We start from the raw sequence: 25,517 nt of genomic DNA on the forward strand, positions 1-25,517 counted from the left end.
AATTTTGCAAAGAGCGAAATATTTCTGCTGTGAGATATTTTGGTTTTTATAGGTCTCATGGAAAGATGGGGTGGCATAGAATTTTCCTGAGTTCTTTCTTGGAAGATATTTTCAAGATGAACTAGTTCTCTTTCACGAAGCTTTTCTTGTCTGGGGATGTCCTGCAATCTAAGTTCTAGTTGCAGAGGGAAGGGCGATAGACAGAGGAATGGAACAGTGTGATGTTCCAAAAGTTTTATAACAAAGCATCCCTTTTACATTTAAAACCGTCCCCATGGAACCAACTATAGGAAATTTTCAAATTTTGTCTGAATCTCGAAAAAAGGAAAGATATTTTTGTTTACTCCAAATTTCCTAGGTTAGTTTTTTGACAACAAAGGGATTTCATTGAATTGCTTTCGGGCTTATTTGGGGGCTGAAAATCCCTAAGGGATAAACAGTAAATCTCCTTCGTCTGGTATATCCCGCTTAGCCTGTAAAGGGTCGCTTAATTCCATTTCAAGATTTATGGAGAGCTACATGCTGATTCTCAGTGCCTCAGAGCCAGGTTATTATGTGGACAGCCCATTCATGGTATTTGCACGTCTAGACATTCACCATTCACGCTCTGAGCAGAAATAAAGCTATTGGCTCTATTAATGCGAAATGATTTGCCAACGTACAGGTTCAGAAGCAAATGAAAGAGGGTCCCGATAATACCAGCACTTTGGGAATGTTTCATCGCCCACCTAGGAATCACACACCTAATCGCAGTCCTGAAATTGCTTTTGCCCAGACAACCTATTCGGCGTAATGGAAAGAAAATTCTTCTTCCAAAAATTGGTCGCCATCAACTTCTACCCTCATTTCTATTGCAAACCATCATCAGAGCTGGAAAAAGAAACTCCATTTGTCTGATCGTATCAATCGGGACCAAAAAACACAATCTCTCAGCGAAAATTTCGAAAATACCATGTTCAGATACCACGAAAGTGCATGATGACCTGTCGCCCGTGTGAAATGCATACAGCACGTTCGCCTCGTTTCTCTGATCCCATCTTTTTGCATTAAATCCACATACACATATCCTGTCAATGTGCCGAAAAGGGGCGTACATGTGTCTCGTTTTGATAATTCCATGTCCTTCACAGATAGCAGAACGCGTGTCAAATGCTAAATGCAATAGCAACCAAACGACCGAAACTTGTCCGTTACTCCAAGTAGAAATGAAATGTCGGGAATGATGTTGAAAATATTCCAGGACGAAAATGTGAATTTTCCAAGCAACTATTGCATTCGATGGATCTTTGTGTGTGTGATAGACATTGGCGGTTGGGAAAAGTAAATCGTGATACAAATGCTGACAAGGACATTTCGAGTATGCTATTTCCGACATTGATCGAAGGAAAGGTTGGGCGGAAGTGTGGGACAGTGAGAAGGGACGAAAGGATGGAAACGATAGACGGTAAGTTGTTGGGAAGATAAGTTGCAAGGAACTGGCTCAAATTGTTGTCGTGTACGTGACAGTTTTAGGTATCCAAACTTGTACTGTCAATTTCGTAATGGTACAGAATCGTTTAATGGAATATATCTACTCTGGGGGATGTGTGTCTTTTACCTTCAACTTAGATAATTAAAGGTGCATTCCCTTCGAGATTGTCAATATTGTTCGAATTCGGTTCGATTTCTAATAAAATCCTAAAAAGCTACTCATTTTGACCTTGGAGGCAACTATGCTCCCAAAAACTATTGCTAATTGCATCCTTTTGTAAACTACTTGGCAGGGAAACTGGATTTCACTTACAGCATGACCTTTCTCGTGCGCGGAAACCAGCTCCTCTTTAGCAAAGCGACTGCTCTATTTTGAGAAGGCGTAAGGAAGCCATTCTTTCTACTGCTTCCCACAACTTTTCAAACGGATTCTATGACTTTTATAAAGCCCATCGCTTATGTTTCATAGGAAAACCATTGAAATTGGGATTGGCATACTCGTCATGTTGCTGCCAGGATAATGTCAAATTAATTATTGTGGTTCGCTCCTTTGCCCAGTAGTTTTTTCCCTTCTGTTAACTGAAACTGGAAAAAGGCCTACTTCATCCGAAACCCCAGGAAAGAATCGCTCACACATAGAATATCTCGGGGCATCATCTTGTGGATCTTATCCATAGAGACTATATCTGTAAACTTCTTATAAAATTAATTGAAGGAACCGGATAAAAAAGTTGATGTAATTTTTAAACTACTTAGTTCAGGATTGAAAATTATGGCATTTGAAAGGACTCGGTCCGCTTTTTCCACCAGGTTTACATACATTCCCTGTCTTATGAATCTAAGATATCGACAAAATAAAAGCCACACAAAAAGGCCTCTATGTGCCTTTGATTTCCTTTTAATTGGCCAAAAGTATTCAAGGAACTGGTCGTCCAAATATACCAAAAACAGTCGTTCTTCAGACATCAGAGCTACTGTCGTAACTTCCGATTCCAACGCAGCCAGGACAAACAGGTGAACTAAGTTAAATCTTCACAGGTAATAATGATATCCTTTTGTGTTGTGAAAAGCTAGATGCGATTATAGTTACTCATCCCCATCTTTCTTTTGTACCTGCTCGTTGGACGCTAGTATCTAGGCATCACTGCGTCTGGTAAAAGATTGTCGGCGTTATTCGCGCGGTAGCGAATGCCACATTAGACAAGTTCACCCGCGTTTGCAATGTGGAAAGGGGTGGAGTCAACTTCTCGGATAACAAATAATCTGCGGCTATATTTTGAACCTCCAAGTTGGCTTTGATCCAAATCGTATGGGTGTTCTCTTCCACTAAGCAAAGTTAAACATTCTTCTGCAATATTGTTATGGCTTCTATGGTGAGAGCTATGACAACTATGATATAACCACTTCAACAGTTAACAGTACTCTTCTTTGCCGCAAGGAACCCCCTCCCCTCACCCATATCATCCTACACACCAGACGATGAAACACCCAGAGATATGGCACCGAGATGCCGGGACAAAATACTACAAAAGTTTTTCTTGTTTGGAATGGGAGCCCTGAATCCGCCTTCCACCCGCGGACCGGACCATTGCTTTTCACTTTCCTGGTCGTTTAGTTCTCCTTTAGGACTTACCCCCAACTCCGAACAATAAATACTTCAGCTTCGGCCAGCTTACGTATTTTACCAAACGGTTCTTTTAAAGTGGAGGTGCTTTTGCCAGGTGAGTTAAATAGCTACAGATACCAGTTATATTTTGGCTAATCATCGAGGTACAGGCGAATTGAACACGTTTTCGACGTTCAATATTACATCATGAAACAAGAGTCGGTGGTGACCATCAGCTCTCGATGTTAATTTATTACTACGCCTACCAGTGTGATATAGTCATTCTGGCCGACAGCCAAGCTGCCATTATAACCTTGCATCCAGGAGCAGCATCATCTAGATTGGTGACGCGGTGAACAGTCAAGGCCACGCTCAAGGCCACCCTGCTCTAAGTTTCCGGACATTCGGGCATAGCAGGTAGGTAATAAGCGGGCTGACGGACTGGTCAGTCGGGGCTCTGCTCTAAACAGCCTTTCGGTGGCAACAGTCTGTGTCCCACTGGTGACAGCGAAAACGACTTCAGATGACGTAGGCTCACCATCTGCCCAAGGTGGATTTAGCCCACCCGCAACAAGACCCGATCCCAAGAGCTTTTGTGTCAGATGAGTGCAACTGCAGATAAGATTACGGCAGTCTACACGGGGCACTAGCTTATAGGGTACTTGCCGCCGTACTCGACTTACTCTACAATCAGCATTGCCGAAGCTACGGAAAAGAAGGAAGAACTTTCAGGCACCTCCTTAACAGCTACACAGAGCTATCTAGAGCCAGGCTATGAACTTTGGATAAAACATTTTTTGAGAACCTCACAGAGATCTCTAGCCGCATGGTGGGAGAGCTACTTTCCTTTGGGAATGTTACGAGCTATCTTTGTAGATCTGAGTCGGCTGAACTCTGCTTAGGAGTTCGTGGGATCAAAATGGCGTTGCAGAGTGGTAGTTGGGCTCCCCGGGGAGGCCACCGATACCTACCTACCTACCTAGTTGGCCGACCTGATTACATGTGGTTAAAAGCGGTACCATTTGGAGAGGCCCATATTTGTTTTTGGACATTTTTCCGCGTAAACTAGATACTGCCAATGACCATTTCATGTGACACTGCCAGTTGATAATCCGTAGTTCGTTGCCGTTGGTAATTTTATGCCAGCTTTGGAAACCGATGTATCGCCTGGATACGGCCTTTGTCACTTAAAAAACAGAATACTGATTGACATGATTCCAGGGACAAGTTTCAAGGGTTTAGTGAACTGCCCTTCAGTAGGTATCCTTCTTCGACTCTGTACCTCCCCTATAGGATTTGCACCCACTAAAAGTAACGCCGGTCTATCCGGCCCCAGTCTCAGCGCCACAAGACCACCACTTAGCTACAACACTGTGTGGTTTGCACCCAATAAAAACCACCTCCGCTCTGTCCAGCCCCAGCCCAACGAAACCACTATTTAAATATTACTTCGCGGTGGGTTTGTCTTTACGCACTGATCCTACTCATCCTTGGAGTTCCCCTACTTTTTACTTTCTTCACCATTTGATCCTGTATTTTCACAATTGTGGAGAAAGCCGTAAGCCAGGTCTCCTTCGCCCTCTCCATAACCTCCTTCCTTTTTTCTCAAGATATGGCATACCCACATTATTTGCCAGAATGTCGACTGGGATTATGCCTGTTACCACCATTCTTGCTTTTTCTGACGTGGTCCTTAAAGCGCCGCTAACTTTCAGAGCCGCAAGTCGGTAAACCAAATTTGGATGAATTGAACCACTGTAGATAAAAACAATCTTTTCGAGTGTTTCGCTTCCTTGATGTTCGGCAACAATCTTGCAAATGTCGCGACGGTACTAGCTGCCTTTTGACACACATATTCCATGTGTTCCCTAAAGGTCAGTTTGGCGTCAATTATCGCCACAAGGTACTTGATAGCCAGCTTAGGGGAGACCAAATGTCCACCGACTTTCACCTTCGCGTACTTTTTATTATTAAGCCCGCTTTCGTTTTCCCATCCACCAAGATTAACCCGGCGTTTTCCAGCCAGGTCTTTGTCGATCTCACCGTGAACACCCTCTGAGCGCTTTTCTGCAACAATTACAGTAAGCTCATCGGCAAAGTCTACAATCTGCCTCTCCTGGAACGGAAAGCACAAACACTCCATTTTACATGACATTCTATAGCAAGAGGCGCAGTACCAGTGGCACCCCCACTGTGACAATACACTGTTTGAGACCACAGCCCACCAGAGAGTGCCCTCTGAGAGTTAATTCTCAAGTAAATATCCAAAAACACATATCTCATCCAATGCGCCTTTAACACCTAAATTCAGTGCATCTTTTGGTCGTGAGTCTTCACCGTGTTTATTACATCCATCGTAGAGTAGCCGCGTCGAAATCCATACTGGCGCTGCCACAGGCCATTGCCGCTTTCGATGATAGGTAGCAGTCTGCCTTAGATGACTCTCTGCACGATCTTCGCCATTGTATCCAGCAGGCAGATCGGACGATATGATGCTGGATCTGTACCTTGGGCTTATTGGGTTCGAAAAGCAACAAAAGCTTTCGATTTTTCCACTGGGCAGGGAATATTCCTTCTTTTAGGCAAGCCTCGAAGGTGTTGGCGAAAAGGCCTTGCCAGCTTCAAAACTCCGTTAGGGATGCCATTCAAATCTGGGGCCTTAATGTCGCCAATCCTTTCACATAGCTCCACCTCGGTAACTAGATCTATCACGAACTTGTTGTCCTGGACCATTGTTTCCCGTGCGCAATTTTGGTGGTGAGGAAATAAAATGACAACAATTTCTTTTAGAAGGCGCGGACGGGTCACTTGGGGACAACTTCGCAGCTTTTTTATTATAACCTATAAGCCCTGCCCCAGGGGTTTATATCGGCATCTTCACACGACTGTTGGAAGTATTTCCTTTTACTTTCGAGACTCGTCTCCTTTTAAGCGGCCCTGCAGATGTCTATGCGCCTTCTCTCAATCGCTGCTATTGAGTTTTCCCTCGAACCTCTGGTAAATGCTCTTAGTCCAGAATCAAACGACCCGCAAACTTGCCTTTTTTTGTTTCGCCGATAGTTAGGTTGCCTTGCCTTCTAGGCAACGGTAGTATCACATATTTCCGGAACCCATTGGACGATCTGATTGACTTTTCTATGAACTGAACGAATAAATGTGTCACCCTTGAAAGCTTTCGGCGACCAACCCGGCGCTCTGTGAGAGTTCTTTTGGAACTCGATTAGCTTTTGATCACCATGCAGATTGCAGGGTAATCCCTCTGTAACCTTGACTAGCTTCCCAGTAAAGCGGCGCTTACGTGTGTCAGGTTGACTATAGATATAGATGCCATGCCCCCTCTCCTTAAAGTATATAGTATATAGGTATTCATGAGTACTACGTCTAGCTTCGCGAATACTTTGAGCAGAACAAGTCCTCTCAAATTCGTTGCCAGGCTGCCTCATTGAAGACCCCATGTTTGAAACCACCTGCAATGATTATCGGCCAACGGTCTCTTGCATCCAAAACTAGGGAGCTCAACATTTGCTTTTATTCGTCAAGTATAGCGCCGGGTGGAACATAGCAGCTGTATATGTCAACTCTTCTCACCTTCACTCTAATAAAGTTCTCCTGCAAGTGCTCCATTATTTCCTGGAGTGCTTATTCTCCGCAAGTTAGCAATTCTGGTCCGCTTCAAGGTCCTTGCTGATGTGGCCCTTCGCTCCGCATCTCCTGCATTGCTTTGACTTGTCATTTGAACTGGTCTGTGTAATGTGACCGGGGCTAAGGCATTTGCTGCCTAAGACGATACATAACTCAGCCTGTTCTTGCCTTACTGCTGCCAACAGTTTGAGTGCTGCCTCCAGTGGTAGGCAGATGATGGCGGTTTATCATCCACCGTAGGCTTTTCGTAACATTTTTATCGCCGGCTCTTGAAATCCAATGAGGTGGAACTCCTTTTCCAGGGCCTTGCGGACCTCCTAGTTTGTAATGAGCTCATCTCATGTAGATTGCTAGCCTTGATTTGGGCTTCCTCTTCTAGGAACTATCCAATTTTACTCAAGAATTTGTCTGCCGTTATATTTGATTTCTTGAGCTCCGACATAAGGTTTTATAACTGGGACCGTATAATCTGGCTAAATTGGTGAGTTTTCGGTCTGCCTTCACTCTCCTGAGAATCTCTGCGTATAGCATTTTGCCTTGTTTGGAAATGATAATAACTTCGGGTCGTATCTTTCTCCTAGTTCTCTTTTTCCGAGGTGGCACCTTTCTCCATGCTTTCACACCATTTTGGGAGTCCAAACTCTTTCTCCGGAACTGTCACTGCTTGAAATACGCCAATAGCTTCAGCCTTACTTGCTCAACTTTTTTAGGATGAACGATGAACTCCCAAACCACTCTTAGGGGTCTGTTGCCCTGTTGATTCCTTCCACCGCCGCGCAGCTTCTTCCTCGGTTTCTAATCTCTGAAGTTTTAAGTAGGCGTCACTTGTATTCCCTGCCTCCTTCATTCTGCTCCTTACCTTACACCAACCTGATGCCTCTAATCATGCCCTTATATTCTCATATTTTATTACCCGGTGTAATAAAGGTAGCCCTCACTTAGTCGCTTGAGCAGCTAGGTGTCATTGTTTTTTCCTTTCTGTATCCCACTACTCTCTCCCCCTAGGGGTAGCATTTTCATTCGCGAGGCTTGTGTTTGTAAGGGTGTGGTTCTGCGGAAAAAATCGACCTCCTTCTGGACGAATCTGTCAAAGGAACCAGTTCTAGTCCCTCCCGTGCGCTCGTAACATTTGATGCCACTGTAGCCAAGGATCCCACTAGTAAGGCCCTGTGGTCGTTGGATATCGACGTCCGCGAGCCCACTTCTTCACTTTTACAATATCTCCGCCTTGGTTTCGCTGGGATTCCTTGTAGACCTGCTACCACAATTGAAGATAATTATCTTAATGTCATATTCTCTACAAACTACACGCATTTCCAGGAGTAATTAAACCACGCATAATGAAAACTTGCCATAAAACAATAACGTTATCGAGCGTTAAGAAAACCAATCATATATCAAATCGCGTGAACATTTTTATAAGAAAACGCTACATTACTGCACCCATAAAACACGGCCTAGCGCTGCACGCTCGCAAAAGTTTTATCAACCCCTACAAATGTCAGTCGGATAAAATCATTTATAATGTTTGCATATATGTATATGCTCGTATGAAGTCTCCACACACCTCCTGCATGCTGGCACATCTATTGGCCATATATGCTAAGTATGTGGTGTTTACGCTGATGACTGATGATATCCTGAAAACACCATATTTGCCCCGGAACGGATAATATTGCAGTGGGTGTACTTTTTGCTGACTTCATTCGCGGCCGACTTGCGTTAGCATGGACGCACTGTCCCGGAGAGGGGGTATGAGCAGGGGGGTTGGCTGGAAAACGAAGACATCATGTTGTCAGGGTTTATTTATAAACACATGGGTTAAAAAAGGGGTGAAAGACGCTATCGTGACACAAAGTCCTGATAATTACGTCCGATAATTATAAGGTGGGGAGAACATTAAGCTCTGTTCTGTGCGAAGGAGTACTAAATGGAGCGATAGGGGGTGCGAAAAGCAACGTAATTGCTTTACATTTTTTGCTGAGCAACACGCATTGTTCCCTGCTGGCAGAGTTATATTTTCGATTAGTAAGAAGCTTTGTTTGCAATGATTTTCCTTGCTATCTTTCCTAACAATCTGAAGACCTAATAACAACCCCTTTTTCTCTCGTTCCAGATGATTAGAATATATCTTCATTAAAGGTAAGTTCTGTTTAAGATTGCTTTATCTTAAAGTAACCTAAGCCACCTCAGTAAGTATTGAAGGCATCTCTGCAAATAAAAGCTACAACTGATCCCACAAAACGAGGTCCCCCATTGTTTCTGAATGTTTATACATTCATACATACAATGCGGGGAAACTAGGGAATGTGTTCCTATTTAATGAGGAATAACAAAAGCCAAAAGTGCTTCATTGTGAACTCGACAATGTCTATTTGCCTAAGAACACACATGCAGAATGCCAAGTATGTAGTTTGAGCTTGATTTTAATAATTCAAATCTCTCCCTTTTGAATACCATATTTACCATTGTTTATTCTATTGTACAGGAATTTTGACAATTTCGTAGGTAGGAATAAATTAAATTAGAATTCCTGTGGCTGCAGGCAAAAAGGGATGGGGGGAGGACTAAAAAAATTCAAATTTAACGCTCTGCATTCCGTGCCTTCAAATGAATACGCCAAGTATAATATTTCCAGGCATTAAATGGAAAGGAAATAATGAGCACTTGTTTAGAGCAACAATCCTAGGGTGGTACTTCTGGATACATTATTTATCTTTTATATTAAACTTCCGAAATTCTGTCTCCTTTTAAGTTGCCTCGTTGCATCCATTAGAAGGGATGGCTTCAGTGTTTACCAGCGTAAGTGGTTTATAAGTTCTGTGGGGCTGCGTACAAGATACTACAAAGTCAATACAGACATCTAAGCCGATTAGACATCCCTTCCTATATCATTTTAATTGTGGTATTTAATTGGACTTTCTGTACAGTTTCAGAGCTAACTTCCTTAAGTAGACCTATCGCTGCAGTAAAAGTAGAGCTTTTGTGTAAGATAAATTTCCATTGACATCAAGAAAAATATCCTTTGGCTTCAGAAGCAAGAGAAAATAAAATATAATTAGATTTTGGTGGGGAAGGGTTGACCGTCTTGAAGGGTGTAGTTTAACTATAAAAATCAATTAATTAAATCAGGACCGACGGTCCAATTGATCTGGAAGAGGGATACAAAGCCGGTTGATAGCCGTCATCAACTGGTTTTGCAATATTCCATTTCCATCGTTGTGAATAAGGTCAAACCGGTTGTTAGGCACATCGAAGGACTCCAAAGCACTGTGTTGTCACAATGCACCTTGGAACGTTGGCAAGGCTGACATTGTTGATCCCATTCTGTGAAAATAGGCGAACCCAGTGGGACACACCAGGTTGTGAAACATGTCAAAAACTTTCCTGCGTAAGGCGGCTGGTAGATAGGGCATGTGGCTTCCAGGCGAAGTTTCGCACAGGATGTAGTGGCCATTGATGTCCAATCGTTGGAGAGCCAGCTGAAGAATTTCCTCGTCGCTCGCTTTCAGTTCCCTCATGGATTTCAGATTGAGTATAAAAGGCATAGCAACGACACGTGTGCTCGAAAAGGCGTCTGCTACCTCCTTGTCCATTCTCTTCACAAACTTGAAGGTTACGTGATGTTGGAGAAAGCGGTAAGAACCCAGAAGAGCCCTCAATAGTAGGAGTTGTAACAACCTTCGCTGTTTAACAGTTCCCTGGGGAGAACCTAGAGAACGGCAGATAACTCGAAAAAGGCGCCGATGGTGGTATTCAATGCTTCCGTCCTCGGGACCAGGTTGCCGTGCCGTCAGCTTCACTATGTTGCTTCGGGCATCGAGACAATGTGAGACTTCTTATTTTTAGTGAGAAATCTTTTGAGAAGGCCGTTTAATGCTAATATGTCAACAGCCCGCCGTCGCAAGAATCTGGAATGATGATCGAGGTCATCCAAAGCTACGAATATGTTGCCAGAGTAACAGCGCGCGATTGATACAATTGGTGACACCAGTACCAGGGACGGTTGACTGCGGGAGAGCTGGGACTGGATAGTAAGTAAAGCCAATTGGGTCATATTGAGTCAAATCGCCGTGAATTTCTTTGACAAAAAGTCGTTATCTGCTGGAAAGCAGATGAGGGGGACAGTTGCCACGTACTAATGGCGAAGAAAAAAGGGTCCGACGAAACGAGCTCATCGGTGAATATCGACCGCTCGTCGAAACTCCACCCACTTCATACACAATTTCAATGCTCACTTAATGATTTTCCACCTCATTTCGAGTCGGGAACTCGTGGTCCTTGTCTACGCTCTGGGGCTCTTTGACGATCATCTTGATACCTTCGTCAATGTTCCTAGGTTTTCATTTCCATTGGAATCACTGGCGCCGAGTCCAGATTAAAGAAAATGGTGATCAACTCCTCATCCACGTGTATCAAGGCACATTTGTCAGGATCACCAGTGTATTTAAGCTTAAAGCCTCGGAGCAAATCGGATCTCTAAATAGGATTCAAGAGGGAATGAGAGAGATCACATACGACTTGTTGGTTTTAACCGTGTATTGCTACTGGGGAGGGGTCGCTCAAAATTACTCTTAACCACTGTAAAAGGAAACTTCAAGAGTTCGCTGGAAGAGCGCTGTTGACGGCAAATACAGGCCTCCTTTCGAGTCTCTATATTTAGCGCGACAAAAGGAAACGACGTTGTGGATGTATTATACATATTCCTAGAATTTGTGAAGTCTAAGTACTAAGAAAGTTGTTATAGACCTCACTTCACGCCTATGCAAAATACTACTGTAAACTTATAATTACATCCGTCTGACTGCCATACACCGGTCCGTCCGTTCACCCGTCTGTCTGCCCATCCGTCCGTCCATCCATCAGCCCGTCCGTCTGTGCATCCGCCCCCCCCCCCCCCCTCCTTTCACCCGTTGAAGTTTCTGTCCGTCCGGCCGTCTATGTGTCCGTTTGACAAGCCGCCTAACAACGTGTTTGTCTGACCAATCGTCCATCCAATTGTCCATTGGCTCGTACGCCTGCCTGTGCACCCGCCCGAGCTTCCATTGCCCGTCCATCCGTATATCTTTCTGCCGTCCGTCCATTCTTCTGTTCGTCTATTTTTGCCTGCACGCCCGCCCATCCGTCCACCTTCCGGCCGTATCTGTCCGGCCATTCGTCTTCCCATCCGTTTATCATTCTGTCTACTTGTCGTTCCATTTACTCATCCGTTCGTCCGGGAAACCTGATCCGACTGCTCGCTCAGCTCCAAGCCGGTCTTCCGATTGTCCGTCCGTCCGATGATCCATGCATGTACTGTCCGCCATCCACCTTCCTGCGACCATTCATCCACCCGTCCGTCCAATCATCCATCCGCCCGTTCATCCGCTTTTCTCTGCCGTACTAACCCCGTTCATCTATCCTATCTATCCTATATTCTCCTCTCCCCGTCCATCAGACCATGCGACCTCCGTTCACTCGTTCCATCCACGTCTACATTCCCCCTTCCATCCGGCCATCTATCCAGGCGTCCGCCCGTTCTTCTCGCCAACCGTCTGGTCGCCCCTTGATCCATCCGCCATCCGTCCATCCCCCGTCTGTCTATCTTCACGTCCCTCGGCCATCCGTCGACTTGTCTGCCCATATCTCCGTCTGCCTTCCATTCATTCCACTCCCGTTCCACTGTGGGCCACCCGTCCAATCGACCCTCCACCCGCCCAATCGTCCTCATGCGCGCCTTTCCGGCTGCTCATCCCTCCGTTCCTAGCCGCCGTCCACTCCTCCGTCCATGCGTCTGCTATCCACTTTTCCCCCGTCAACCCGGCCGTCCACTCCCGCCCACACGTCCATTCGTCCATCCGACCATGCCCCTGCCTATTCGCCCTTCCGTCCGCCTCTGACCGTTCGTGCACCCACCCATCCGTTCGCTCGCCTGTCCCTCCATCCTTTCTCTAGCCATTCCCCTATCGCCAGACCACCCGCTGGTTCATCGTTCCATGCGTCCGGCAGCACGTCTTCTCCGTCCCGGACTGACAGGTAGACGAGCGGGCGGATGAACAATGGATGGGGGACGGAGGGACAGATGAATGGAAGGACAGGCGGGCGAAAGGGCAAGCAGACGGATAATCGACGACGGGACGGACAGACAAAGATGGACTCGAAAACGGGGGGGGGGGGGGATAGGACGGATAGGCGGACGGACGGATGAGTGAACTGAAAGAAAGATGGATAACAGGCGCAATGAACAACTGCTCAACAGGGGACTGGCGGTTGAGCGAACGACCGAACGAACAGGCGGGGATGGACGAGCTGACGAACGGGGAGACGAATGGATGGATGGATGGACGATCGGCGGATGTAAGGGTGAACGGTCGGACGGGGAAGAGCGGACGGACGATCGGGGCAGATAGAAGGACATACAGTAGGTGAGATAGACGAGCAAATGGAGGGATGAATGAATGGAGGGATAGATGGGCGGTTGGACAGATGAATGCACTAGCGAGGTGGACAGACGAATGGATGTGTCAACTTGCAGACGGGGTGAATAGAGGGACTGACACGTGGACGGACACACGGAGGGACGAATGAGTAGACAGACGAACGGACTGATAAATAAACTGACGGAAAGAGGAATGGACTCACAGCCCTGCGGATGGCCGCACAAATGCTTGAGCGGAAAGGAGGGCATGGGCGAGTGGACAGGCAGGCAATCGGTGAACATGTAGTCGAAAGGAAAACCGGACGGGTGGACAGACACTCGAATGTACGGGCCCGGCGGACAAGAAGACAAATGGGCCGACGGATGAGCGGACAAACGAACGGCGTTCATCGATTTGCAATCAACCAGACCATGTAGCGTACCTTGGAGTCGTGAACTAAGTAGTGCCCAAGAAAACAAACAGCAGACAATATCTAATCTCTAAGGAATATTGAAGGCATCTGCCATCCGATCAGCAAAGATGCTCCCTGACTGTCAATGACAGTTCGATGATATCAGCAGTCGATGTTGAAGGTGAAGGGAAGGGAGGGTTGACGACGCTCTTCGACTCTGCGAAGAACACGGCATTCAGACTCGGCTGCCGATGAGAATAGCAATGTTCTGCCTTCTGTAGTTCCTTTGGAGATTGAAAGAGGCACATCTGTTTATGGCGTATATTTCCGCCGCTCTCCCAATTTGCGCTGTTACTATAACGTATTTCCAACTTCTTATCGAAGTGAAACATCGTTGTCATGGTATCCCTTGGTATCAACAATTCGGGATACTGCCTAGAAAGAATGTGAATCTTCCTTCGATTTAGGCAGCTTCCCGCCTTACTGATATTCTCGGCCATCCTCCTTGCCTGCATCTGTATGTGCAGATGAAGAGGGGTTAATCCCAGAAGGGCCTCCAGAGATGCCGTTAAGTATCTTCTCACTGCGCCACTGATATACATGTAAGCCAGTCTTTGTGTCTGTGGGTAGCCACCGGAGTAACGAAGGACAACGTAAGATAATAATAGTTGGGAAAGCGTTGAATGGTCGAGGAGCTGAGACGGATCACTATAGCTTATGGTCATCCATATTTTATTTAAGAAATGGAAAACAACTTTTATTGTAATTTAATGGACTTAAAATAGTGGTTCTACCCCAAGTGAATTGTGTAGAAGGCAAAGTTTTCGAACAAAGGAAGCAGATAATTCAACTTTCCATGAACAAAGCCCTCATTTTTGGTAGAGCTTTCCATTTGCCTGTTTTTATGCGGTTCATCAATAGATTCATTTGATAAACTGATCGACTTTGTTTACTTAATTTCACTTCTAACGTTGTTTGAAGTTTCATTATTTTGGCCCGTGGTAACTGCCTGATCCTTTAATCATCACATCATCAAAGTGAAAAGGACAACTTTCAATTGTCATTGCTTTCGAGGACAAAATGCGAAGAATTTTGTCTGCTGAATACATTTGAAAGTAACGAACCATTTCATTCATCAAGACAGAGTGATTGTCACAATGAGAATCCATAAAGCTCCTTGGAACCAAGCTGCCTATCCTTCCTCATCCTTTTTTCACTTTTATTCAAATGAATTATTGCAATTTAGTTTTCCGCCTAGGAACTGTTCAACAAGCGTACAACAAACATTTTCAAAACGCCAGGACGCGTACCGTTTCATTTCACTTAATGAATCCTTCCAAACTATTATACAGTGTCCTTTCTTCATAAAAAAACGCTCCTGAATGAATGAGAAACAAACAAGCCAGCACCGAAAAAAATTAATAAAAATATGGAAATTTTTAATCCTTCGTTTAGCTTAGCCCACATCAGTATTCCCTTTATGAATGGAGCATTCTCCAGAATTTCCATTTCGTTAGGTTTCATCCTTTTACCGACTTTCACTCTGGCCACTGCTCATCCATCCGCCTTTTAATCGGGGGTGGCTATTATCCAAATAAAGCCGCTTTTATTTCTAATTTCTTGGGCATTTAGATGTAATGCAGACACGAATTAGTGAGGGAAATGTAACAAAAAAATGGAAAACATGCAAAATGGAGGGAGGGGGAAGGAAGCCGTGAATAAATTAAAAATTGTTTAAATTAGAACAAAGTTTTGGGAGGAGTGTGAGGGCTTAAATCTTTTTTTCCATTTGGGGCTATTTGTGCAGGGATGGGGTAGAAAAAAGTTAATATTTTGGTTTTTGATCCGGGTAAGGATTTATCGCAAAATGGTCACGGATTTTTCAAGCATGGGGGCTGAAAATGCTTACCCTTTGGTGAGGGTAACTTGTTGATTCGATATTGAGCTGGCTTGATTTCATACTAATTGAGGGCCCAGTTTATACGTACCTACTCACGTAGTTCTTGTTTAAAATAAGCAAGATACAGAACTACAAAGATACTCAAAATAATTGCATGAATTACTACCCAGTCCCCGGGGCTCTACTAATGGGCCGTAATAACTCTCAAGAAATTGGGTTTCTATTCTACTTTTCATCTGTGCCAAGGCCTTAAAACTCGGCTCCGTTCAGATTTTTTAATCAAATTCTACTCACTCTAAACTGACGCTTGAAAGGGTAATTCTAACGAAATTCTTGAGTTCTTATTCCCTGAGGAATCATAAGAAAACGCCTCCATTCCATATTGAATGGAAATAATTAAGTTAGGAGTAATCACGGTCCTGATTGCGAGTACCATTTCGCCAAAATGATATTAGCAAATTTAATTAAAAATTTCAGCTGCACCGCCCTCACCTAGATTCATAATTCGTCAGTTGTCCTTGTTGTACTCAACATGCAGGTCTCATAAAAAAGGGTTTTTCCCCGTTTCAGCCCCGCTGGCCTACAAAGCCACTGTAATGTTTCATGGTTGACTTCATCTCCGCAGTTTTTTCCGCAGTAACGTTTGTGACTTAGGACATAGAAATGAGAGATTATTATCGTAAAGTACATTAAATTAGGGCTTTTCTGCGGGCCATCCCTTGTTTTATGTATTTTGTATCAAGATAAGAGAAGAGACAAAGCTTATTCACGTTCCGGGAAGGACACGAGTCGGCCGCTGTTGGATCCACTTTCGTCAGATGGATGTGGAAATGATGTGGCCACTCGCAAAAAAGGTAATGGCGGTAATGGCGGTTTTGTCTGGAAAATGTGTTTTCAAGTTGAGTCCGAAAAAAATATCAGGCCCAGTGTCAGTAATAATTTTATTTTCATTTATTCATGATGAGGGTCCTGGCTGAAGCCTTTTATTCAGGATAGATGGGTTGGAAATGTTCTCGGGCGCGGTCTGCGAAATAGGATTGAAATTTTTACTAATGAATTTTTCAGACAGGTGATAATAAATGATTTAAATGGTAGACACTCCTGTAATTTGACTTGAGTTGGGAACATTCCCGAGAATAAATGTCAGTTGATAAGACGGTATTATTGCTGTGATAATTTTTGATTACATGGAAGTGGAGCATCAAAGTTTCATGATAAGACGAGATTACCTGGAAATGAGGAAAGCTTTTCAGGTGATTGTTTTTTAAATTGTGCTCTTCATTTAGTTGACGACCTTGGGTGGGATAAGGCCCTCTAATGGGCCATTTGTTTGCACTACCTTTTTGAGGAGGCACTGGTTTGTATATACTTCGAAGGAAGGCCGGAGATCTACCATCACATTTAATCATAGAATCGTTTGAAGTATTGCTTAAGGCAAGGAGTTCCTCGGTGAAACTCCCGCGAAGAACAAACATGATAAAACAAAAAAAATCGATGAAATATCTGAGAAGGATGAAGAGTTGACTCCTCCAGAAGAACGTCAGCAAAGACGTCAAAAACAGGCTGGAAGAACTTCTGGGCCGCATCTCCCTCTACAGGCATGGAGAGCAGCAGAAGGCGTACAGAAAGCAGAAACAACAGCACGCCCCGCTGAAAACACTACAAGCGTCAAACGAATCGTAGATACCCCCCACTGCAAATCGAACAGAGGAAAACCCGGAAAAAGGAAGACACGCCTAAAGGAGACTTTACAGAAGCAGTTTCCACCGCACAAAAAAAGGCAAGGCAGGATAAAAATAAAGAATTCGCTGCGCCGCCAGAAACCCCCTGTCCAAAGGCAAGGAGGCTGCAAACTAAAAACCAAATACAGAAAACTTCAGGGAACAAAGAGGGGTTAGACCGTCGGTTCTGCTCATTAAACCGACGGAAGGCGAGATATTTGCGAAAGTCCTCAGTGAAATCCTCTACAGGATGAAGCCCAGAAGTGTCTACCATATAGAAAATGAAGGATGGCAGAGGCCTCGTCGAAATAGGCCCGAAGGCGACTAGTTACGTTTTGCGAAGCGGTCAAGGAGCTACTGACGGGGAAGGGTGCTTTCTAGAAATCCGATATCTTGACTCCCTCACACAAAAGGTGCAAGTGGAGGAGGCTATAAAGCGCAAATATCCAGACATAACCAATGTCCTAATAGGCATCACTTCTGTGAATGTTCGAGGCCAAACACTCGTTGTGGTGGAAGTCACCAAGCCATATGTGAAGGAACTCCGTAATAGGGGGAAAATCAAATTTGGATGAGTAGCATTCAAGGTATGAATAACCCCTACCAAGTGCTACAGGTGTCTAGACTATTGACCTACGTTAGCAACTTGCACAGCATGCTGCAGATGCGGTCAAGTAGGTCACGAACCGAGGACCTGCATCGAAAGCGAAAATTGTGATCCCTGCAAGGATCGTAAAGCGGTTCTTGTTGAGATCGTTGCACACACTGCGGGTTCGTGACGGTGTCCAACCTTTAGGATGGAACTAAAAAGGGCTATAACGCGCCTAGCCTGATTCGCATCCAACAAATTAACATACACGGGAGTCAGCCGCTCAATAATTGTACGCGCATTCGCTGCGGAGGTAAAGGCTTATCTAGTGCTAATCAGCGAGAAATACCGGAACGAGGACATGGCTTCATGGCATCTTAACTTATGAGGTTCCGTTGCCATCTGGGTTCAGGACGGCGTTTGATTTCCTGTTCTTGCCCAAGGATGGGGGGCTGTACCAACTTGATGTTCTGAAGGACGCCGTTTTGGACGTTGTGGTCACTTTAATACCAAGGCTTTTGAGTGGGGTATGCCTCAGCCAGACTCCAGAGGGAAACGGATCCTAGAAATTGTGGCGAAATTTGGGTTCGTAGTTTTAAACACCGGATCCACGCAACGTTTCGACGCCCAGGCTGCAAAGGAAGCATCCCTTACATAACTTTTGCATTGGAGTCTCTGTCAGCATCGGTTGACGGGTGGAGGGTTCAAGAAGACTTTTCGGTGAGTGATCACCATACATCGCGTTCGAAGTGGTTGACACTACTTGCTGACGTGCATCAACTCGGCGCTCCCCCTGTGTGTGGAAGGTTGCGAGGGTGAGCATCGGGAAATTCATCGAAGATCTTGGAACAAGCAGAGTCGTACTAGAGGGCATTTCAGGGTGTGGCAGTGTTGCTACTGACACCCAGTGATGAACCTGATAACGATGGCGTATGACACTTCCATGCTCTGAAGGAGCCCCAATTGTGATAAGCCTTTTACTTACTGGTAAACGGCGCAAATTGCCGTATACAGAAGCAATGCCATTAGCTCCTCCGTTTGACACACACAAGGAGACTCCAGGAGCATCCTGGTGTTCCGCCAAGGGCCGACTTGCTGCTCGGGGCGTTCAACGCTTGCTTGAAGGGGGGAATTTTTCCTTGTCTAGACAGTGGCAACGCTCGTGCTTATCAGCAAATGAATAAGAGATCCTCAACAGGCGTGTGCATGCCGACCATTCTGTGTGCCTGGCACGGGAAAGTGCTAGAAGAGGTCATCAGGAGTAGACTCGCTGAGCGATCCGTGCTACCAGAGATTTATCCGCAGGGCAGTTCGGGTTCAGAACAGGGAGATCCACAATGGATGCTTTTATGGAGGTCGATGATGTGGTTAATCGGGCAGAGGCACACAGCCACGGATAATGATGTCAGAAATGCCTTGAATTCCGTAAGATGAGCAGATGTTCTAGGCACAGTAGAAAACTTATTCCTAGTGCCAAGCTATCTCTTGCAGATATTGAGGGTTGGAGGGTTGAAAGACCGCTCCCTTTTTTATGAGACGCTAAAGGACCAGCGGAAAATGGATATCACGTCGGGAGTAGCACCAGGATCCATCCCCTTTGAAACGCTTCCTACGCCTGATAAGATTTAGCATGCCAGTTGACTATTAATTCAAAACCAGCTGTTAAGTATCTTAATGCTCGATTCGAAGATGAGTTTCTTCGAGCAAATCAAAGTAGCAGCGGACAGCCATGTAGCTGGATTTTCGGCCTAATCGCGAATGTCGGCTACTCTGTAAGGGTGAAGAGGGAAAGGGAGGTGCATCATAAGCGCGTTGCGTAAGTGCAGAGACGGGGAGCTTTACGAGGGGCGTCTGCTTATAACAGGGTCTCATTGGGCCGTGATGGTGATCCTGGGAGTAACCCCTGTCGCCTGCCTTGCTAAGGAGCGTAAAGCTATCTACAGTCGGATGAGCGAAGAATTAAGAGAGGTGGTTGCCCGTGAAAAACGTCAACGCACACTTGCCAAGTGGAAACTCACTTGGAAAAATGAGCCGAGAAGCAGATGGAATGTACGGCTCATCCGCAATTGACCACTTTCATACCCAACTTCCAATAGACATGGATGTTTTCAGTTTTACCTGCATAAGATTGGGAAGGCACGATCCCTTATTGTGTGGTCTGCAATGAAATCAAAGACGGGGCGCGTTGCGTCAGCAGTCTTATGCAGACCCAAGGGAGCTTCCTCCAGACAACATTGTCAAATAGATGCTGAGGAGTACTGACAAATCCCCTCCCGTTGGTGAAAGGAACTCCCTGACTTGAAGACTCCCCAAGCCGAGGGGAGGAGGCTATCCCGAAGTAATGTGTCAAACGGTTCCAGGCTAGTCTAATGACAGGGAGGTGTTTAGCTGGTAGTCCGACGGTGTACTGCTGCGGAGCTCCAACACTCTGTGTTTAAACGCATTCACCTACGCTATTAACAACAAAAAAAGAAGTTCCTTCGGCAGCGGTTACTGACAGCTGATGTTAGGCACGGTTAAGCAAGGACCTCACAGCTACTTCCCGAAGTTCAAATCTTTTCTACGTTAACCTGCAAAAACAATAAACCCACTAGTTGGATTGACGGAGCCGAATTTAGGCTTACTTTCCATTTACCGGTATCGATTGCTCAAGATGAAGGCAACTCGGCAAAAGTTTGGATGAGAAACGGGAGAGAAACATTTAAAAACATTGTTCGCCTTGGCAGTGCCTTTGGTAGATCTTGGAATAAATTGGCGTCGCAAAGTGGATCGACGAAATATATGAATGTCTCTCAGTTGGAATGGGACATCTCAGCACCTCCTTCTTGATAAAGTAGATTCCACTCTATGTAGTAATTTAATTTATGACCTATCAACTGCCATTACCGCATTTGAATCGTCACCTCAATATGCGTCTGATGCCTAGGTCGACCTAGCTTTTAGGGCGAGATTGCGTCGCATCAGAGCACCAGCACCTACCGCACGACGGAGGCAGACATCAAGGAAGGCCTGGATCCTCAGAGTAACTGCGGTGGTCACGTTTTCAGGTGCTGCTACCATATAGCTGTGAAGCAATTAGGTCCGCCCTTTTGACTTCATCTGGATATAGAATGATATCCATTGCTCTGAGACATAGCCAAATTGTCTGCTGTCGCCAATCTCAGACCTGTTGCAAATCCTTTTTCCAAAACTAGGTCACCGATTTTTACTTAATCATAGAATTGACGCAACAAACACTTTTTACGCGGAGCAGAACATCTATCCATGCCACCTCATCCATAATCCCATTCAGTAAAAACTTTCTGAGCCAATTAATCAATTTCCCGAAGGAAGCATCATCACAAATACAAAACTTTTCGCTGACATCAATACCATGCAAAAATACAAATAACAAGATCAAAAACAACCCAAAAGTTATCCTGAACAAAGGATACACCGCCACAACGATTCACATGTCCTGATTGTTGTTGGTGCTTTTTTCCATGTGGGTGGATATATTGTAATAAGTTTGTTGTTACTCGTACTAGAAAAAGGAATCCAAGGAAAATTCTTTGAGTTTCGCGAAGTTTTTTGATCTACACAGCTCCCTGCGATTCCCCTGGTTACAATCTTCCTCGGTCCTTGTGCACCCCGGAGTTCGCAGGACCAACAAAAACATCACAGATTCCGCATGAGATTATTTACAAAACTTAATGATAATTCAACGTTCTCGGGAAACCGCAAGGGGGAAGCAGCACAAACGGAAGATGCTTGTTCTTATGCGCCATTGTCATCGCTCCCGGCATCCTCGATTTAAATTCAACCCATGCATATTTCGTACGTGGGTACCAAGTTTTCGCTACAGCTCAGTCCTATGTATCTGTTAATGCCAAAAATTCTCATCAGCATTAATTAAACTGCACTTCGTCTGCCTTAGTCTGCGCTACTCGAAACTGTTTGGTAACTTCCCCTCAGGTTGGAAAACTTGAAAATTTCGTCCTTGTAATGAATAGAATGGCGGAGTGCAGTTTCGTTTCGAGCAAAATGGTTTTGGTGTATTTGAAATTTGAATGATTTATATAATGAACGGAAGTTAGTGAATGACGCAATGATATCTGAAGGGGGTGAGTGATGAATTTGTAAAACGGTTGAACAATTTGTTTGAGTTAAAGAGCTGGAAAATTATTGAATTGCTACGTTGCAAGCAGAAGTCGGAACGGATATGCAAATAGGAGCACGTCCTTTGTTCAGCAATTGTTGGTAGTTTTACTGTGAGTTGATCGTAGTTGAGCACAGCTAATTGGATTTTAAATTCTAATAGACTGAGTTTATTGACCCTCCCTCTGATAAGTGACCCATCCCATAAAGACATTGACTTACCTCTGATCAATCGACCCCCCTCCTCCTCTATATTCTTGGTTGGATCAAAATGCGTCCGCTGCGTGGCTGATTTGATATTAGTCTGTGGTGTCACTTCTCCCTAGATTGCAATCCAAGGATGTAACCGCAGAAACATTCTTGAGTCAATTTGGAGAATCCTTGGGACAGGACGCTGAAATCAGGGCTAGCAGGGAGAGTAAGAATAGGCTGGGTTTTGTGTCAGCTTAGGGAGCAGGTGGCATTGAAGCGATGCTTTAGATGCCTTGACTTTGGTCACATCGCTAACGCATGCACCAGTCCAACTGGCAGATCGAACCAAAGGAGGAGATGCGGAATGGGTGGCTATATCAGCAAGAACTGTGAAGCTGACCCACATTGCCCACAGTGCGAAGGGAAGGAGGGTGTGGACCGTCGGCACATTGCAGGCAGCAACAGGTGCCCGGAATACAGAAGAGCCCTCAACACAAATCGCAATGTGGTTTGTACAAATCAACCTCAACCACTGCCAGACGGTGCATCAATGTGGCCATAATTAGTGAGCCATATTGAAACCATGGTGACGGCATTTAGGTTAAAGGACAAAAGGGGCAACGAATGTGAGAGAACGTATCCCGCTCGAAACTTTCGCGGAGCTAGACGTTGTACTCGTGAATGTTCGGGCTTCATACAGGCCGGTGGGTGACTGAAGCATGCGATGCTGCTATGCGCAGAAGGCGGTTGCTCCCCTGTAGGCAACCCAATTACTGGTGGTACAACGACATTGCAAGTTTGTAGTCCGCTTATTTCGGCGCAACGGGCTTTACCAGAGGCTAAAGGGAAACCCCTATTGCCACGGTGGAGAGGAGGCATACATACACCTATATTGCCACATAAAAGAAGCCATTCGGAGGAGTAAAAAGAACTGCTTCAAACAGCTGTCCGACCGTACCTTCTGGGAGAGATTGATACCACTCTGTTTCCTCACCACTTTAATAGCCAGACACAAACGGTTGCCCAACCAAACGAGGGCATACCTTCAGCAATTTTGAAAGAACTGCGGGAAATATATGGTAGGATTAGCGGCAACACAGCTTTGAAATTCGCAGTGAAAACTAGGCCCGAACTTTTCGATAACACTTTTGAGGCGTGCCTAAAAGCAGGAATACTTCTTGCTCAGTGAAAAAAGCCAAAGTTGGTGTTGTTTCCTTAACCCAACAAGCCGCCTGGAAATACAGTATCATATCGCCTGATCTGCCTGGTGGATTCAATGGGGAGGATGATGGAGAGAGTCATCTACAACTGGTTCTTACCCACAAAACAGCAATGGCTTATCGGAACACCAGTTCAGTTTCCGGTGTGTCTACTTTATGGTGGATGCACTAAGCATGGGGGCAAATTTGGTAGAAGGCTCACTAGTTTTGTGAAGGCTGCAGTGCTGGTATTGGATGTCAAAAACGCATTCGACTCGACCGACTGGAGCAGAACAAAAGGCAGCCGGTGCCACCGTGGCACTAGCACTGGCAAGGTCAGAGCCGAATAGTCTCTGGCAACGTAGATGGGACTATTCTAGGAAGGGTTAGTGGAGGCACAGGCTCATTTTCAACATTAAGGTGTGGCTTGAGCGGAAACATGGAGAGACCAAGTATCACATAACCCAGTTCCTAACAGGGCACGGTGGTTGCTGTATTGCTTGGGGATGCTTGATTCACCGAAATGCGCTAGATGTGGTAGCATACTGGAGGCTCCAGAGAATGAAATATTTCACAGCGCAATGGAGACGGGGAATCTGAACTAAACGTTGGCCAAGAGCATGAGCCCAAAGAACTTAGCTGCGCAGGAGGACTGGCTTACGGTTTCCTCCGCAATGGTGAAAATAGCAGAGAAGTTTTTGAAAGAGGAAGGAAGCAGAAGAACAATTGTGCACAGCTCTGCCTCTTTAGATATTACCTTCCACAATGAACCCCGTAGCACATATAGCGCAAACATATTTGAAGTTCCCTTCAAAGACTTCACCTGTTTCCACAGCGGCAAATTTTTTTGATTTTCCCAATCTTCCGGCGGGTAGGTGTTTGCCGAACGTCAGACTATTGAGAGGAACCATTTGTTATTTTCAAGAAAATGCACTGATGATCGTTGCCGTGAAATCTTCCAGCACCTTCTATTGATAGACCGCTGACTTAAGAATTCCGCAACAAACGTTACGTCAGGGTAATGTGCTCGCAACTATTCTGTTGGAATATCGGTGTGCTACCGATATTTAGGACAATAAGTCCTGTCTTGGCGACTATATCCAAAACCTGTATGCCTCGAGAATCTTAGTGGGGACGAACCTATCCTGAAAAGCGAACATGGATTCGGTGAACGCCGAAAAGAGTCACTTTCACACAGCAAACTCAAATGAAACCATCTCCTCGACTCATAAGTTAAAGGTACTTCTCACCTGGATGGCAGCAGCGCCAGATATGTCAGCAGCTCCCAATGGTACTGATAACTTGGAAGCAACAAATCGCCTTTTTTTGCACCATTTGTCCCATCGGGTCGTGAGCGCTTGGCTTTTCAGGTGGTCCTTGCACAGGACACAGCATTTTGCCGACTCCTTGTGCCAAGGTTCGCCATACTTGTAGCACAAAGTGCTTCTGTCCTGCTCTTCACAAACCCTTGCTATATGTCCATAGGCCCAGCACCTAAAACACCGGGTTGGAACTCCCCTTAGTCTTACCCTAGAAACGATCCAAATGATCTTTTTTCCCGGAAAAGTTGGCTCGCTGTCTTCTCAGGAACAGTGACAATGGCGAATTTTTCCCTCTGAAGTTTACAGACGTAACTCCCACCTTGAGGTTTCTCACGTCTGAGAAATCCCCTTCTATCCCTTTCTCCACCTCTTCCGTGTTAATGAGACGATCCAGATGCCTAATTTCAAGGGAGCACATGAGTTTTGGCCTTGAAACCACTGTCTTCGAGGCTAGAATTCTCTGAATTTGGAGAACGTGCTCCCCTTAACGATCTTCGATCCAAGTTCGTCAAGAATATCGAGCCCGCCCAATAGATTTATCACTACCCCTGCGTCTTCTGGTTTAGCGTTGTTGCGGCCACCTCGAAGAACTTTCGCGAACAATTTGCCTTTGTTCGGCTTGACGAGAGTGGCCTCTGACTGTGGATTCTTTCTCTTCTTCTCTTCTCTTCGGGTCGTTACCCAACTTAGATTGCTATTTTCGAATTTTCTCCTTTTATCGACGTTGCTTGGTCCGTTTAGTTAACACCTGGCGGGATTCTTCTGGGTGCGTGCCTGTCGGAGTTCTACGCTATTTTCCTCTCGCCTCCTATGATCAGTTGTTTGTCACCCGTCTGGCGGGCTGAGGGCATTGCATTTTATGCAATGAGGGGGTGCGCTAGCGATGTGTTTTTTACTCAATTCCTCTTCGGCTCTCTTCCAGGAGTTTC

General features: G+C 45.3%; 1 protein-coding gene across 4 annotated transcripts in view; it reads left to right on the top strand.

Moving 5' to 3' along the window:
• The window catches only part of LOC119659922 (dipeptidase 1), a 394,749-nt gene that overhangs the window by 228,027 nt on the left and 141,205 nt on the right, over window positions 1–25,517 (top strand). For all 4 annotated transcript variants that reach the window (XM_038068255.1, XM_038068254.1, XM_038068256.1 and 1 more), the window contains one exon: window positions 8,835–8,860. The gene's annotated coding sequence lies outside the window, so the exon portion shown is untranslated. The remainder of the gene's footprint in view (window positions 1–8,834; window positions 8,861–25,517) is intronic.

The sequence above is a fragment of the Hermetia illucens genome, chromosome 6 (assembly GCF_905115235.1).
Source record: "Hermetia illucens chromosome 6, iHerIll2.2.curated.20191125, whole genome shotgun sequence".
Lineage (NCBI taxonomy): Eukaryota > Metazoa > Arthropoda > Insecta > Diptera > Stratiomyidae > Hermetia > Hermetia illucens.